This window comes from Ambystoma mexicanum, chromosome 5q (genome assembly GCF_040938575.1).
Source record: "Ambystoma mexicanum isolate Mex_15411 chromosome 5q, UKY_AmexF1_1, whole genome shotgun sequence".
NCBI lineage: Eukaryota > Metazoa > Chordata > Amphibia > Caudata > Ambystomatidae > Ambystoma > Ambystoma mexicanum.
Genome location: NC_090933.1, coordinates 152,775,976 through 152,789,010, shown reverse-complemented (window position 1 = coordinate 152,789,010; position 13,035 = coordinate 152,775,976).

Sequence of the window (13,035 nt, the reverse complement as noted above, 5' to 3'; positions counted from 1 at the left end):
TAGTTTATATTAGTTCAGGCTCACTTTAGCAATGCTCTATGTGTAACCAGCAGGTTAAAACGAATTTTAGCAAAGGAAAGCAAGAAGCTGCTGATTTTTACACGTGGCTGAAATTGTGCAAAATGTCAAATCACGGCAAATTTACTCGCACGCGTTGAGCGTAATTACGGAGGCACAATAAGGAAGTCGGTTCTAGGTTCGTTGGAAAGCCTAGAATCTTTGCTTTAAGATGAAAGTTAAATCTCGTTCCTAGCACAAACGGTTCCGGAGATACGGATGATTTTGTGAAAGTAGTTTTTCGGATTCGAAATTTTAAAGCTCAGAATGACAGATGACAGTTTTCAGTTTTAAAGATGACAGAATGACATGATTCTAGGGGCCAGTTCTAATAGGCTAAAATAGTTTGGATTAGATTATTGTAAACTAAGAGTTTGGTTTTGGCACAATGAGTACTCACACTATATTTTTGAAATAAGCCGTCAAGGTCTGGTCAAGTTGGACGGGACTTCTGGCGGTTCTGCTCAAGTCATTTCAGAATATAGTTTTACATTGTATCCACCTCTTAGCAAGTCTTTACTTGGCCTGGTTTCGGTTCATTTGTTCAGTTTTACACAAAAGTCTGGTGGTTTTAAAACGCCGGCTTTCTGATAGTGGTGGGCACCGGTACTGCATCCATTTTTGTCATTAAGAAAATGAATTCCCCACAGTTCTAGGTTGCTTTTGGCAATCAGCCAATGGTTTAAGGCTACTGTGTGTGTAGCCCAATGGTGGTTTTAGGCGGTGCCCTCCTCTGCTCACAACATAGGCAAAAATGGGTGGCAGCCTATTCTTCATGTTTTCCCTGTGCACTCTCTGCGGAGTTCTGGCCATCATGATGTTTTCCATGCCAGTACTGCACAGTTTTATGCTAGGGCTTGGATGCATGGGTAAAAACATCCCACAAGCCCCTCCTCTTGCGATGGCCATTCTGACCTTTCACTGATGGACCTCGCAAGATCTGGAATGTTCGCCTCATCTTCTTCCAATTCCGTAGATGGCACAGTTCAGCATCTTTTCCTCCCTCCAGTCGATCAATCAGTTCTCCTTGATGGTCCTGATGGGAGGATTGGGCGGTACCCCGGTCCCCTCGGATCTTCGCTCCCGGTCCCCAGGTCGCCTTCCGTGGTCAGTCTCCATGGTTTCATCTCTCCTAGGATGATAAAGCAAAGCGGCAATACACATTCCTAGACATTTTTCCACCACTATTAATGGTGTGGCGAACATATACATTTTATAAATCAGAAGATATGAACATATACATTTTCTTTTTTAAATTAGGAGACAAGAACATATATATATACAAGAATCACAGAATTGTATATGCTATATGTGGAATATTTTAGGGTTGGAACTGAATTACTCTGGAGCGGCCCCCTCTGGGATTCCAGTGGATTCCTCCAGTTGTTGCAGAGTGTGCCTGGGATGGCAACACTTCAGCTGAATAATATGGATCCACTTATCTTCCACTTCCGCCAAATTACCTTTGGGGATGCGAATTTTGTAGGCAACAGGGGAGATCTTGTCTGTAATTTCAAAGGGTCCCTTCCATGTAGGCAAACATTTTCGCTGTTTGGCCTGGTTCCTTTGGTAATTGTATAGATAGACCCGGTCTCCCACATCATATTCCTTCCTGGTGATTTTCAAATCATAGTGCGTTTTCATACTCTCAGCTGATCTTTCTAGATTCCGCTGAGCATAGGCAAAAGCGTGTTGGAGGTGTTTCCTTAAATTCTCCACATACTCATGAGTTGTGGAGGCATTTATCAGTGTCTGCTCTTGGGTCCTGTAGAGCAAATGCTGAGGAAGCACCATCTTGCGTCCAGTCATCAACTCAAATGGTGACATTTTAGTTGCAGATGAAGGGGTAGATCTGATGGCCATTAGGACCAGAGGTAATCGGATATCCCAACTTGGCCCAGAATCTGCCACAAACTTTTTTAAGAGGCTCACAATGGTTCGGTTGTAGCGTTCCACTGCCCCAGAGGAAGCTGGCCGGTAAGCAATATGTAACTTCCTTTTGACCCCCAGTATCTCCCACATCTTTGTCATTACTTCACTGGTGAAGTGGCTACCCCTGTCTGACTCAATCCTTTGAGGTAGACCAAAACGGTAAAGGATGTGGTTAATCATCAGGGCAGCTGCTGTTTCTGCCTTGCAGTTTGGGGCCGGGAGACATTCCACCCACTTGGTAAACAAGCATGTAACGGTCAACATGTACTTGTTTCCTCTAGACGAGCGAATTACAGGCCTACAAAGTCGATTTGCAAATCTGACCATGGCAGTGTCATCCCCCTCTTTTGGAGAGGCGCACGGTGTGTGAGGGATAATGGCTGAAATTGTGCACACACAAGACAACCCTTCAAATATTGGTTGAGGTCCTGGCCCATGTTTGGCCAGTAAGCAACCTCTCTTAAGATTTCAAGTGTTGTGTGTAACCCCCTATTACCGGCTGTGATCCGCATCATGGGCGTGACTTAACATCAGGCTTCGGAATGAGGTAGGAACCACCCACTGATCATGGCCAGCTTGGGATTTCCTTACCAACAACCCGTCTTGGATCCGGAACATCTTTGGACATTTCATCAACACTCTTAGGTTCTCTTTCCCAATGTAATTGGTATCCGTCAGGGGAAAGTTCTCAGGGTCCTCAATGTGTTGGTAAAACTTACCAATTATTGGATCCCCCTTTTGAGCCGTGATTAAATCGGCATCAGGGGTCTCCTTACTCCATTGGGCAGTTGAAAGATCATTGTGAGCATTTGTCTGGGACCTAGTGATAGCAGTGACCTGGATTTCCCCCAACAGGGACTCTATCTCTATTAGATCCCCTTGGATGGCCCCGGTTTTGGCCAGCTGATCAGCTAAGTCATTTCCAGTTTTGTCAGGTCCCTCTACTTTGGAATGACCCTTGATATTTTTCCAGTAGATGGTCATCCCATTCGAGGTGACCAGATCATCAATGTTTTGGATTAACTTCCCATGTTTCAAGGGTTTGTTATTAGCACATAACATGCTTCTGGTTTTCCAATTAACCAGGTGCTCCACGAACCCGTTCCGTACATAATCCGAGTCTGTGATTATGACCAGTTCGTGGAGCTGATGTTGGACAGCGGTGAGGATGACCTGATGCACAGCCATCAACTCTGCCACCTGACTACTTCAGGGACCAATTTTGTACCCAGCGGAGGGTTCAGGAAACTCCTTCACCCATGCATTCCCTACGCCGGCCACCAGTTCTTTCTCCCCGTTGTTGTCAACATGGTAAGAGCATCCATCCACATAGACAGTGGGCATTCCCTCACACTTGTCTTCTTCAAAGACTTTGTGGGGGGAATTAAGGTGTGCCTCCATGTTGTCCTTTATTTTTAGACTTTCGTCCTCGAGACAGTTTTCTCTGGCACAATCATGCTAGTCAGCCAGACCTTGCGCGAGGGGACTCTTCTTGTTTTGGCCATATCTGACCTCCACAGGAAAGCCTTGCATTGACAGAATCCAGGAAGTAATCCGGGAATTACTCACATTTCCGGCCCGGATTCTGTCACTTTGGAGATATTGCAGAGGCTGGTGTGGAGTCTCCACTAGGATGTGTTCCCCCTGGATAAACGGGCGGTAATTCTTCAATGCCCACACCGTTGCAAGGAGTGTCTTCTCACAATCGTTGAATTTTTCCTCCACAGAGGATAAAGTTTTGCTCGCGTAGGAAATTACTTTATTGACCTTGTCATGCTTTTGGTATAATACTGCCGTCAAGCACGTATTAGAAAACCCTGTCTCCAGGAAGAACTCCTTGTTTTTGACAGGGTAAGCTAGGATAGGCGCTTGTGAGAGGCTTCTTTTGAGTTGTCTTACTGCCTCGGATTGTTCTGGACCCCATTCCCACTTGACCCCCCTCTTCAGGAGATGAATCAGGGGTCTAGTGATCTCTGCGTAGCCCTCAATGAACTTTCTGCTGTAATTAGTATGTCCATGGAGGCTCCTTAGTTCTCGCAGAGTTGTGGGATCCTTCAGTTTCTGGAGTGCTTCCACTTTCTTTTCCTGGGGACAGAGACCCTGAGGAGTAATCTCATGCCCCAAGAAATTAACACGGGTTCTACACCACTGTGCTTTCTGAAAGGAAAGTTTTGCTCCGGCGGCCCTCAACTGTGTCAGAACATAATGGATCTCCGCTATGTGTTCCTCCACAGATTAACTTTTGATGAGGACATCATCTACATAAGCCAGGTTGACCCTCGCACCCAGGTCGGGCATGGCCTTATGTAGGAAAATGTTGAATTAATTGCCGGAGTTGAGGTATCCAAAGGGAGTCCGGGTCCATGTGTACTGCTGGCCCCCAAAGGTAAAAGCCAGTTTGTATTGGTCCTCCCTACTGACCGGCACGGGCAGGTATCCATTGGTCAGGTCTATTGCTGTGAATACCTGTGACCCCTGAATCTGGGCCAGCCCTTGGTCAATGTAGGGCAGAGGCCATCGGGAAGTATGGACCCGTTTGTTGAGCTCCCTAAGGTCGGCACAGAGTCTCCACTGGCCGTTTGGCTTCAATATTCCCAGCACCGGATTATTGAAGGTGCTGTGTACTGGACGCATTATTCCCCGAGACTCAAGGTTCTTAATTATTTCAGTAAGGGACTCCATGGATGCGAGAGGCAAACGATATTGCTTCACAAACACTGGAGTCATTCCAGGGTCCGTGGGAATTGTTGTTGTGTGGATGTCGGTGCGACCACAGTCATATGAGTCTACCGAAAAGAGATCTTGGAAATCCAAGAAAACTTGTTTCAACTTTTGCTTCTGTTCCAGAGTCACACAGGCATCAGCTAGGTTGACTCTCTCTTCCACCATCTGCCTGAAGCCTGGAAAGACTTCTGGTTTTGGCTATCTCAGCGGCCTCCTCCAGCTGGGTGGAGAAGTCCCTGGTCAGAGTGCTGATTTGGACCAGAGGCTTCAGGTGGGAAAGGCAGCCCTCATTGACCTGGAAAATCACCTCATCCCCTCTGAAGTCACAAGTCACATCTTCCCTACCATAAGGGCAAGAAGTGTACACCAGGAAGTTCCCCCCATGCCGGGTGAAAATCCTGTCTGGTGTTGTATTGTCCTCACTGTCACTGTCAAAACAGTCCTTGGGGATCGGTCCTAACAGTTAATTTCCTAAATCAATGGAGAAATGTCGGTCATCAACCGCCATTCCAATAATGGTGCCTGCGGCTAGAGTAATACTCTTTAAGTCGCTGTTATCCACCTCTATTGGAATGGTGTCATGTTCTATGTTGACTAATGGAGTTGGGTTTACCCAGAACCCTTGCTGTTGGAGAGAAGCATTTAGATGTATGTAAGCATCAGGGTTTTTCAATTTTTGTACTCTTTTAACTTTCACTTCCAGGGAGAATTGTCGGGTCCTTTCTGGGATGGTGACTTCCTCTTTAATCTGAATTTGCACTGCATAAGGTAGCAATTGAGCTAACCTAAATGCTTTTTCTGGATCATCAAAGCCCATGGGAGTATCCGCTAATCGGGACCAAGCTTTGAAGTTTATTAGGTCCAAACTAATGGCGAAGCGATTGAGAATGTCACTGCCTAAGTAAAAGGCGGCAGTGACATCTCGCACGACCCATCTATTATGGACTATGCTCTTGTTGCCAATGGAGATTTTGAGCATACACCTGCTTGGCAGGAGATGTTTCGAATTGGGTGCTTCCAGGTCCATTTCCCATTTGTCTATCAGTTTGAATGTGGGAATGGCTGGATCTTTTGGGAGTTGGCGGAACATGGCTTCGCTGATGAAGCTCTTACCGTTGTTCACACACACTCGGGCGAGAACAGAGTCCTTCCCATCATTTAACTGAACAGGGATGAACAACTGCTCTCCAATTTGCTGAATATCAGCCAGGCTCTGAGCTGATTTCACCTCTTTCTGGACTATAGGAGTGGGAGTGTCTGATTGTGGATTGGTAAAGAATTTCAGAGTGTTTCCTTCCAGTGTGTAATACCACCTTAAACTGGAAGGAAGGTTGATTTTCAGAAATAGAGAGGACCCGCCATCACCAGTCTGTTGTCCTACTGCTATTACTGTCACATCTGGAATTTGGTTGTTCTGGAAGTGAAATTCTACTTGGTCAGATTTTTCTTCAACCATGCGGCACGTGCAGTTTAAACTAACATGGTTGACGCTCTGTTTTAATTTTATTGGTCGGCTAGTCTGGGTCCAGAGGACCTTGTTTACACAATCTATTAGGGGTGACAACCGTCTCAGGAGGTCATTCCCTAGTAAACAAGGGGTGCCCTCTGGAGTCACTACTATGACCGGGTGTTTCACCTTGTGTCGTCCAATTTTGATGTCCAAATCTGCAGTCCCCTCGATGGGAATTTCCTTCCCGTAAAAGTTCTGGAGTTGTCCAGGAAGAGAGGTGAGGGGAATACGGTAATTCTCCCCCCTTCCTGCATTTAGTTCATTAAAGGCCCTTCTGGACAGAAGGGTAGCTTGAGATCCAGTGTCCACCTGCGCTGAAATTGTACCCTGGCCCTGTACTTGTACCGGGGCATAATATCTTCCCTCCTTCTCCTCAAGGGGGCACAGATAATGCACATTTTTGGACAACTGCTGGGCTAACTTTCTGGTTTTGGACATTGCTAGCGAAGAGATGTGGGCAGAATTCTGTGGAGAGCCTGGGGAATCTGAAAGAAAAAGTTGGCAACTGGAAATGGTTTCGGGTTCTGGGCCGCCCCCCCCCCCCTTTTTGGAGGCAGTCATCAGGATGGGTTTGACCCATGGGATTTTGGTATTGTCGGTTCTGGGATGAGATGATGGGCGGCGGTAGCTCAGTCTCCACATCTCCCCAGTCTGAATTGGCATTCCTTGGGACCCATTTTTCCTTGGGAGGAGTTCCCCCATCTCTGAAGGAGAAGATCCTTTTCCCAGGATCTTCTGACAATCCCTCTCCCTCAAATTGGAAGACCTGTACCTCCTCCACAAAGTGGGTCTGTTTGGGTCCTTTGTTTCTCCTACCCCCCCCTCTGCTCCTTGGGAGGCAGGCTTTCAGGGGCAGGAGATTTTGTTTCCGGTTCCTGGTTTTCCAGGGGCTGTTTACAAGTTGGGAAGGAAGCTTCCCCCAAGGCTTTACACCCCCCTTTCCCTTGTGCCTCCTACCTGGGAACCAGTGAGTTATCGGGGTGCTGCCCCTGTCATTGTTCTGGAGCACCAGGTCCAGAGTTTGGGGCATTCTGCGCTGGCATGCTCATCTGAGGGTTCTGTTAAGCCCTCAGTATGTGACCCAGATCCCGTGCCATATTTTGGACCTGGCGCTCTAACTGGGAAACCCACTCAGGCTGATACGGGGCTCTATTTTCTCCCCTGGGCTGATCCCGGGAGGGGTAGCTATCCCTTCACTGGTAATACCCTGGGTTGGGAATATTCGGGTACCCCTCCACCCTTGGCCTCCCCTCTCCCGGATTAGGTTGTGTGGGCTCAGGGAATTGGGGAAAGAAGGATGGATGATTTTGGAGCTGGAAATTGGGCGGATACCTGGGGGAAAAGTTCTGCCCAGGATTTCTAGAATTTCTGCCCTCCTGTGGGACGTTGGAGGTTCCCTAGGTTAGGTGCTTGGCTGGATCCCCCCCCTTGGGCTGGAGGAGTCCACACATAACCTAGGATGGGTCGGTTTCCCTTGTAGCGGGGACTGACATAATCAGGGGAGTGAGTGACCCCATTTGTGGGACTACCTCCTTTGCTCCCTGTCTGTGACTGGCCCGAGGGCCTTCTGGTGTTAGAGTTATTTGGTGCAGGCAGGTTTTTAGGCCCCCCATCTCCAAATCTAAAACGGGGGCAACCTTTACCTCTGCCACCTTGGCAGCAGCAGGGGTGCTGTTGGTTTTGGGGTTTTTCTGCGCATTGTTTTTATTTTCGATGGGCTTCTGCACCTCATAGATCCGGGTAGCCTGTTCAATGACCCAGTCTAGTGACCTCTTCTCATGAAAATCTCTCACTAGCTGGGTCATGATGTATTTGGGCAAGGCATGGAAAAAAGTATTAACAAACTCTTTGCTGTCTGTGCGCACCCTTTTTGTAGTCTGTGCAAAAGCACGCTTTAACTCCTGCACAAATTCTTGTGGGGCCTGATCCTCCCCACATTGCAAATTGTAGGCTGCCTTGCGAGCCTCTTGAGGATTTCTGTGCACAGAAAAATCTTTCAAGATGGCCGTCCTGTATGTGGACCGCCTTGAATGGTTTTGATCCTCCAGCCCCGCAAAGAAACTGGAGTATTCTGGTGAGAAGGTCCACTTTACATATTGAATACAGCTTTGGCTGTCCTTCAAATGGAAAGTCTCCATCATTTTCTCATAGAGCTCCAAGTGTTCCCAAACAGAATAGTTGGCGTTCTTATGATAAGGCGTGATGACACTCCTTATTGCCTTTATTTGTTTCAATGGGTCCTTAAGCAAGGCCCTTTTTGCCTTATTGGCCTTTTTGGTTCGGGTAACCCTGGTCCATTCATCCTCCGACTCAGAAGCGCTGTTCCCAGAGGTGCCCGTCTGATCTTCCAGGTTTTCCCGGATTCTGTGAGCCTCGGAATGGCTGGCAGAATGTGGGGACCTGGTCTCCTGTGTCCTGTGACGCTCAGAGGAGTCTTCAGATCCCTCCTTGCTACCAGGATTTGATGGGTATCCCCCCACTGACCTAACTGGGCAGAGGTTTTCAGGATGCCCTTAGTGGGCCTACTCTCCTGGGGTTCCCCACTAAATTGCACTGTGCTTGGGTGCCCATACCCGGATGCCCGCCCCTCCATTCCTGGGTGGTACTGGCCTATGAGCCCCATACTTTTAGCAGGATATTAATCTGCCATCCCTGTGGTTGCGTGCTCATGTGCGCCAGGGAACATGGGGGTGGTAGAGTCCAGGGACTGGTAGAGGTGAAGGCCTCTGGCACTAGGGCTCCTGAGGTTATGATCAGGAGTTTCTCTTTCCCAGCGAACCTCATCTCTATCCGCCCCTGCTCCCTGTTGCAATGCAAGAGCCTGCGCTTTCAGTCCCTCAGTTAAGGCCTTACTAGACTCTATCAGTCTCTCCTGCATCGCTTCCTGTTGCTGGAGCCTATCATTGTGCTGGCAGAGAGCCTCATTCTCTCGCTGTGCCTCCTGATTGGTCCTGGAGTACTGGGCCAGTCTTTGCTGCAGGAGGGTTATCTCCTGAGCTGTGTCCATATTGGCCTGCTCCTTTCTTGCCAGAGCATCCTCCACCCTCCTGGTGTGCTCTAACAAGTTCTGGTGTTCTTTTTGGAGGTCACCCAGTCCCTGGAGGGCCAGGTGATTTTCTTCCATTTTCCTTTTTAAGTGGCAGACTTCCTGGCCTAAGGTATCCCTTTCCTGACTAAGAGCCTGCATCTGTGCCGCCAGGTCGTCCCTTTGCCTTTGGAAGGCACCAGCTTTCTGGCGCTCCTGATCAAACTCTGCCTGGGTATCCAGGTCTTTCAGAATCCATTTATTGCTTTCCTCTTTCTCTCTGTCTAATCGAATTTGCAGGGTGGCTACCTGCTCTGTGCATGCCCTGTTGAAGTCCAGTTGTTGCTCCAGCTTTTTCTGACTCTGCAGAAGGGAGTCCAAACCTTCTTGGTACTCCTTCTGCAAGGCCAGAAATCTGGTATCCTGGTCAGCCTTTTCCTGTTGCAGCCTATCCATATCCTCCTTTATTTTAGTGATGTACTGTCTGCTGTCATTTTCTGACTCCTGGCTCCCGTGCAGCCTCTGCTCAGAAGAGACCAGGTCAGATTGCGCCTTTTCTAACGCCATCTGTTGCCTATTTGCCAGATCTTGGCCTTCAGCACATTTGTCCTGCATGACTTCCATATATAGATACAAATATGCCGCTATCCTGGCAATCTTATTGTGTTCATCTTTTGCCTTAGGGGCCATATATAGTTCACTCAGGGCCACATGTAGGGGACCCTGATCTCTCCATATATCTGACCCTGTTTCAGTGACCTGTTGCGTGATTGCCTGCAACCAGACCGCCTGGTCCTGATGAGGCCACTCACCTCTCACAAATAGCTTATGTAAGAGGTGCTCCCTCGCTATTTTCATATCTACCACAGTCGTCATGCTGGAGATTGATCTCCCTCCTGACTTACAGAAGTTAGTATTTTATTTTGCAAAACAGACCGTTTCCTTAGAGCGTTCCTTTGAGGGGTCCTTTCACAGTGTAAAACAGTGTGGTGATCTAACCGGATATGTGTATCTGGTCAGTTGGCACACTGTATTAATCTGCACAAGTGGTAAATCTAACCCAGAATATCCCGGCTCCGAGCCCCCACTTTGTAAGAGATATTCAATCAACACTACAGCTAAGTCAATGCCTAGTCTGTGATGCTGAGGAAAACCCTTATTGATGTATTTGTATGTCCAGTTCAGTACTCTGGATGACAACCCTTGTATAACACCCCCCTCTTAGAATCCCCCTGACCCCACTGAGCCAAGAAGTAGGTTTGTTTTGCAAATTAAAATGTTTATTTGAAAATTTAAACAATATATATATATATATATCACACTTCTATAAATAAATTGATAATAGATATTACACTAGTGAATATGAGCAGTAATCAGCAAGAGGTAATTTATGAATAGGAACAGAAGAATAATGTGGGAAAGAATGCTTATATGGTTCAAGGAAACGCAATGATGAATGAAATGCAGTACAGAAAATAACTTGATATGGCTTCAACAAAAGACAATGTAATCACTTTTCCTTGACAATTCACTCCCCCCCTATGCAATGTAAGAACTGGAAGGAGAGCACACAGTCTTCAAGAATCCCAACAAAATGCAATACGAAATGCAGTTCCCCCCCCAGCAAGCTTAGAGGAAAACAGGTAGAGGTTTGAAACACAGGCCCAAAATGCTTTGTATGTGATGACAATGAAGTGAGAAATGTGCTAAAAATGCTTTTAATTCCCTCTAGAGGTTCAGGGTGGGTAATATCTAGTTTATATTAGTTCAGGCTCACTTTAGCAATTCTCTATGTGTAACCAGCAGGTTAAAACGAATTTTAGCAAAGGAAAGCAAGAAGCTGCTGATTTTTACACGTGGCTGAAATTGTGCAAAATGTCAAATCGCGGCAAATGTACTCGTGCGCGTCGAGCGTAATTACGGAGGCACTATAAGGAGTACGAAGTCGGTTCCACTTTCGTTGGAAAGCCTAGAATCTTAGCTTTAAGATGAAAGTTAAATTCTCGTTCCTAGCACAAACCGTTCTGGAGATACGGACAATTTTGTGAAAGTAGTTTTTCAGATTTGAAATTTTAAAGCTCAGAATGACAGATGCCAGTTTTCAGTTTTAAAGATGGCAGAATGACACGATTCTAGGAGGCAGTTCTAATAGGCTAAAATAGTTTGGATTAGATTATTGTAAATTAAGAGATTGGTTTTGGCACAATGAGTACTCACACTATATTTTTGAAATAAGCCGTTAAGATCTGGTCAAGTTGAACGGGACTTCTGGCGGTTCTGCTCACAGCGGTCTGGTCTCTGGTTCTGCTCTCAGCACTGCACAGCTCTGGTCTCTCTGGATCTCTGGTCTCTCTGGATCTCTAGTCTCTCTGGATCTCTGGTCTCTGGAGGTTGATGGATTTGAAGTCTGGAGTCTCCCGGCAAAGCGTCCCGCAAGAAAGTGGAAAGTGAATCTCCTACCTGGGTTTCAGTGGCCCTTTTTATGTGTTTTGAAAATGGGTGTGTGCCTGGGCCTAGCTAAGCCTGCCCCTCTCACTTATCATTGGCCAAGCTTTCCTCTCCCCCTTGATTGGGGGGAGGAAATGGAGTGTCAGAGTGATGCTGTAGGTTTTATGGTCAGAGGAACCTCCCCTTGTCAGATTGCACACAAATCTATTTCTGATCCAAATATATATTTATCTATGTACCATTTCTATCATATTATAGGTCCAGTTAACATATTTACTGCATCCATTTTTGTTATTAAGAAAATGAATTCCCCACAGTTCTGGGTTGCTTTTGGCAATCAGCATTGCCACTCCCAATGGTTTCAGGCTACTGTGTGTGTAGCCCAATGGTGGTTTTAGGCGGTGCCCTCCTGTGCTCACAATATAGGCAAAAATGGGTGGCAGCCTATTCTTCATGTTTTCCCTGTGAACTCTCTGGGGAGTTCTGGCCATCATGATGTTTTCCATGCCAGTACTGCACAGTTTTGTGGTAGGGCTTGGATGCATGGGTAAAAACATCCCACATATTAGGCCTTCTGATAGACTGTCTCGTCCCTTTCAATCTCTGATTTCCTTCAAGTTGGCTCCGATAGGCAATAAGGATGCCATGCCTCCTTCTTACACTGTTAACCATAGCCCCGATTCAGTTTCTTTCTGCATACAGAGGAATGGTACTCAGTCAATGGGAGATTTTAAAGGTTGTGCCAACGTTGCAAATTTAACCGGGGAAGACAGACCTTTGTATGTAGGCGAACCTGTCTACTTTGTTTGCGGTAATGTAGCATTTCCATGGTTGCCCACGGATTGGCAGGGAACCTGTTATTTAGGGATCCTGTTACCTGGAGTGTTCATAGCTAGTACTGTAGAGGTTTCAAAGGCTCGTCCACGGCGGGACGAGAATGGTGACACTCCAGCACAGGTCTTGGGAGATGTAGCAAAATCATTTGTGCCATTTTGAGGGCAGATAGCGAATTCCAAAGATATCAGAAGACTAGCGTGAGTACTGGAGAGAACCATCAACTGGACCACGGACCTACTCTATAATATGACATTAGAACAGAAAGCGATAAGACTAGTATCACTCCAGAACCGGATGGCATTAGATGTCATTCTGGCTGAACGTGGTGGAGTGTGTAAATAAGTGGGGTCCGCTTGCTGTGTTTTCGTACCGGATTCCTCCCCAACTATCTTCAAAGCAATACAGAATCTGCACGTCCTTAGTTCAGAAGTGCATGTTCCAGAGGGAAACTGGGATCTTAGCGCTTGGTTCTGGGACTTCTTGCGGTCTTGGGGTTGGAAGG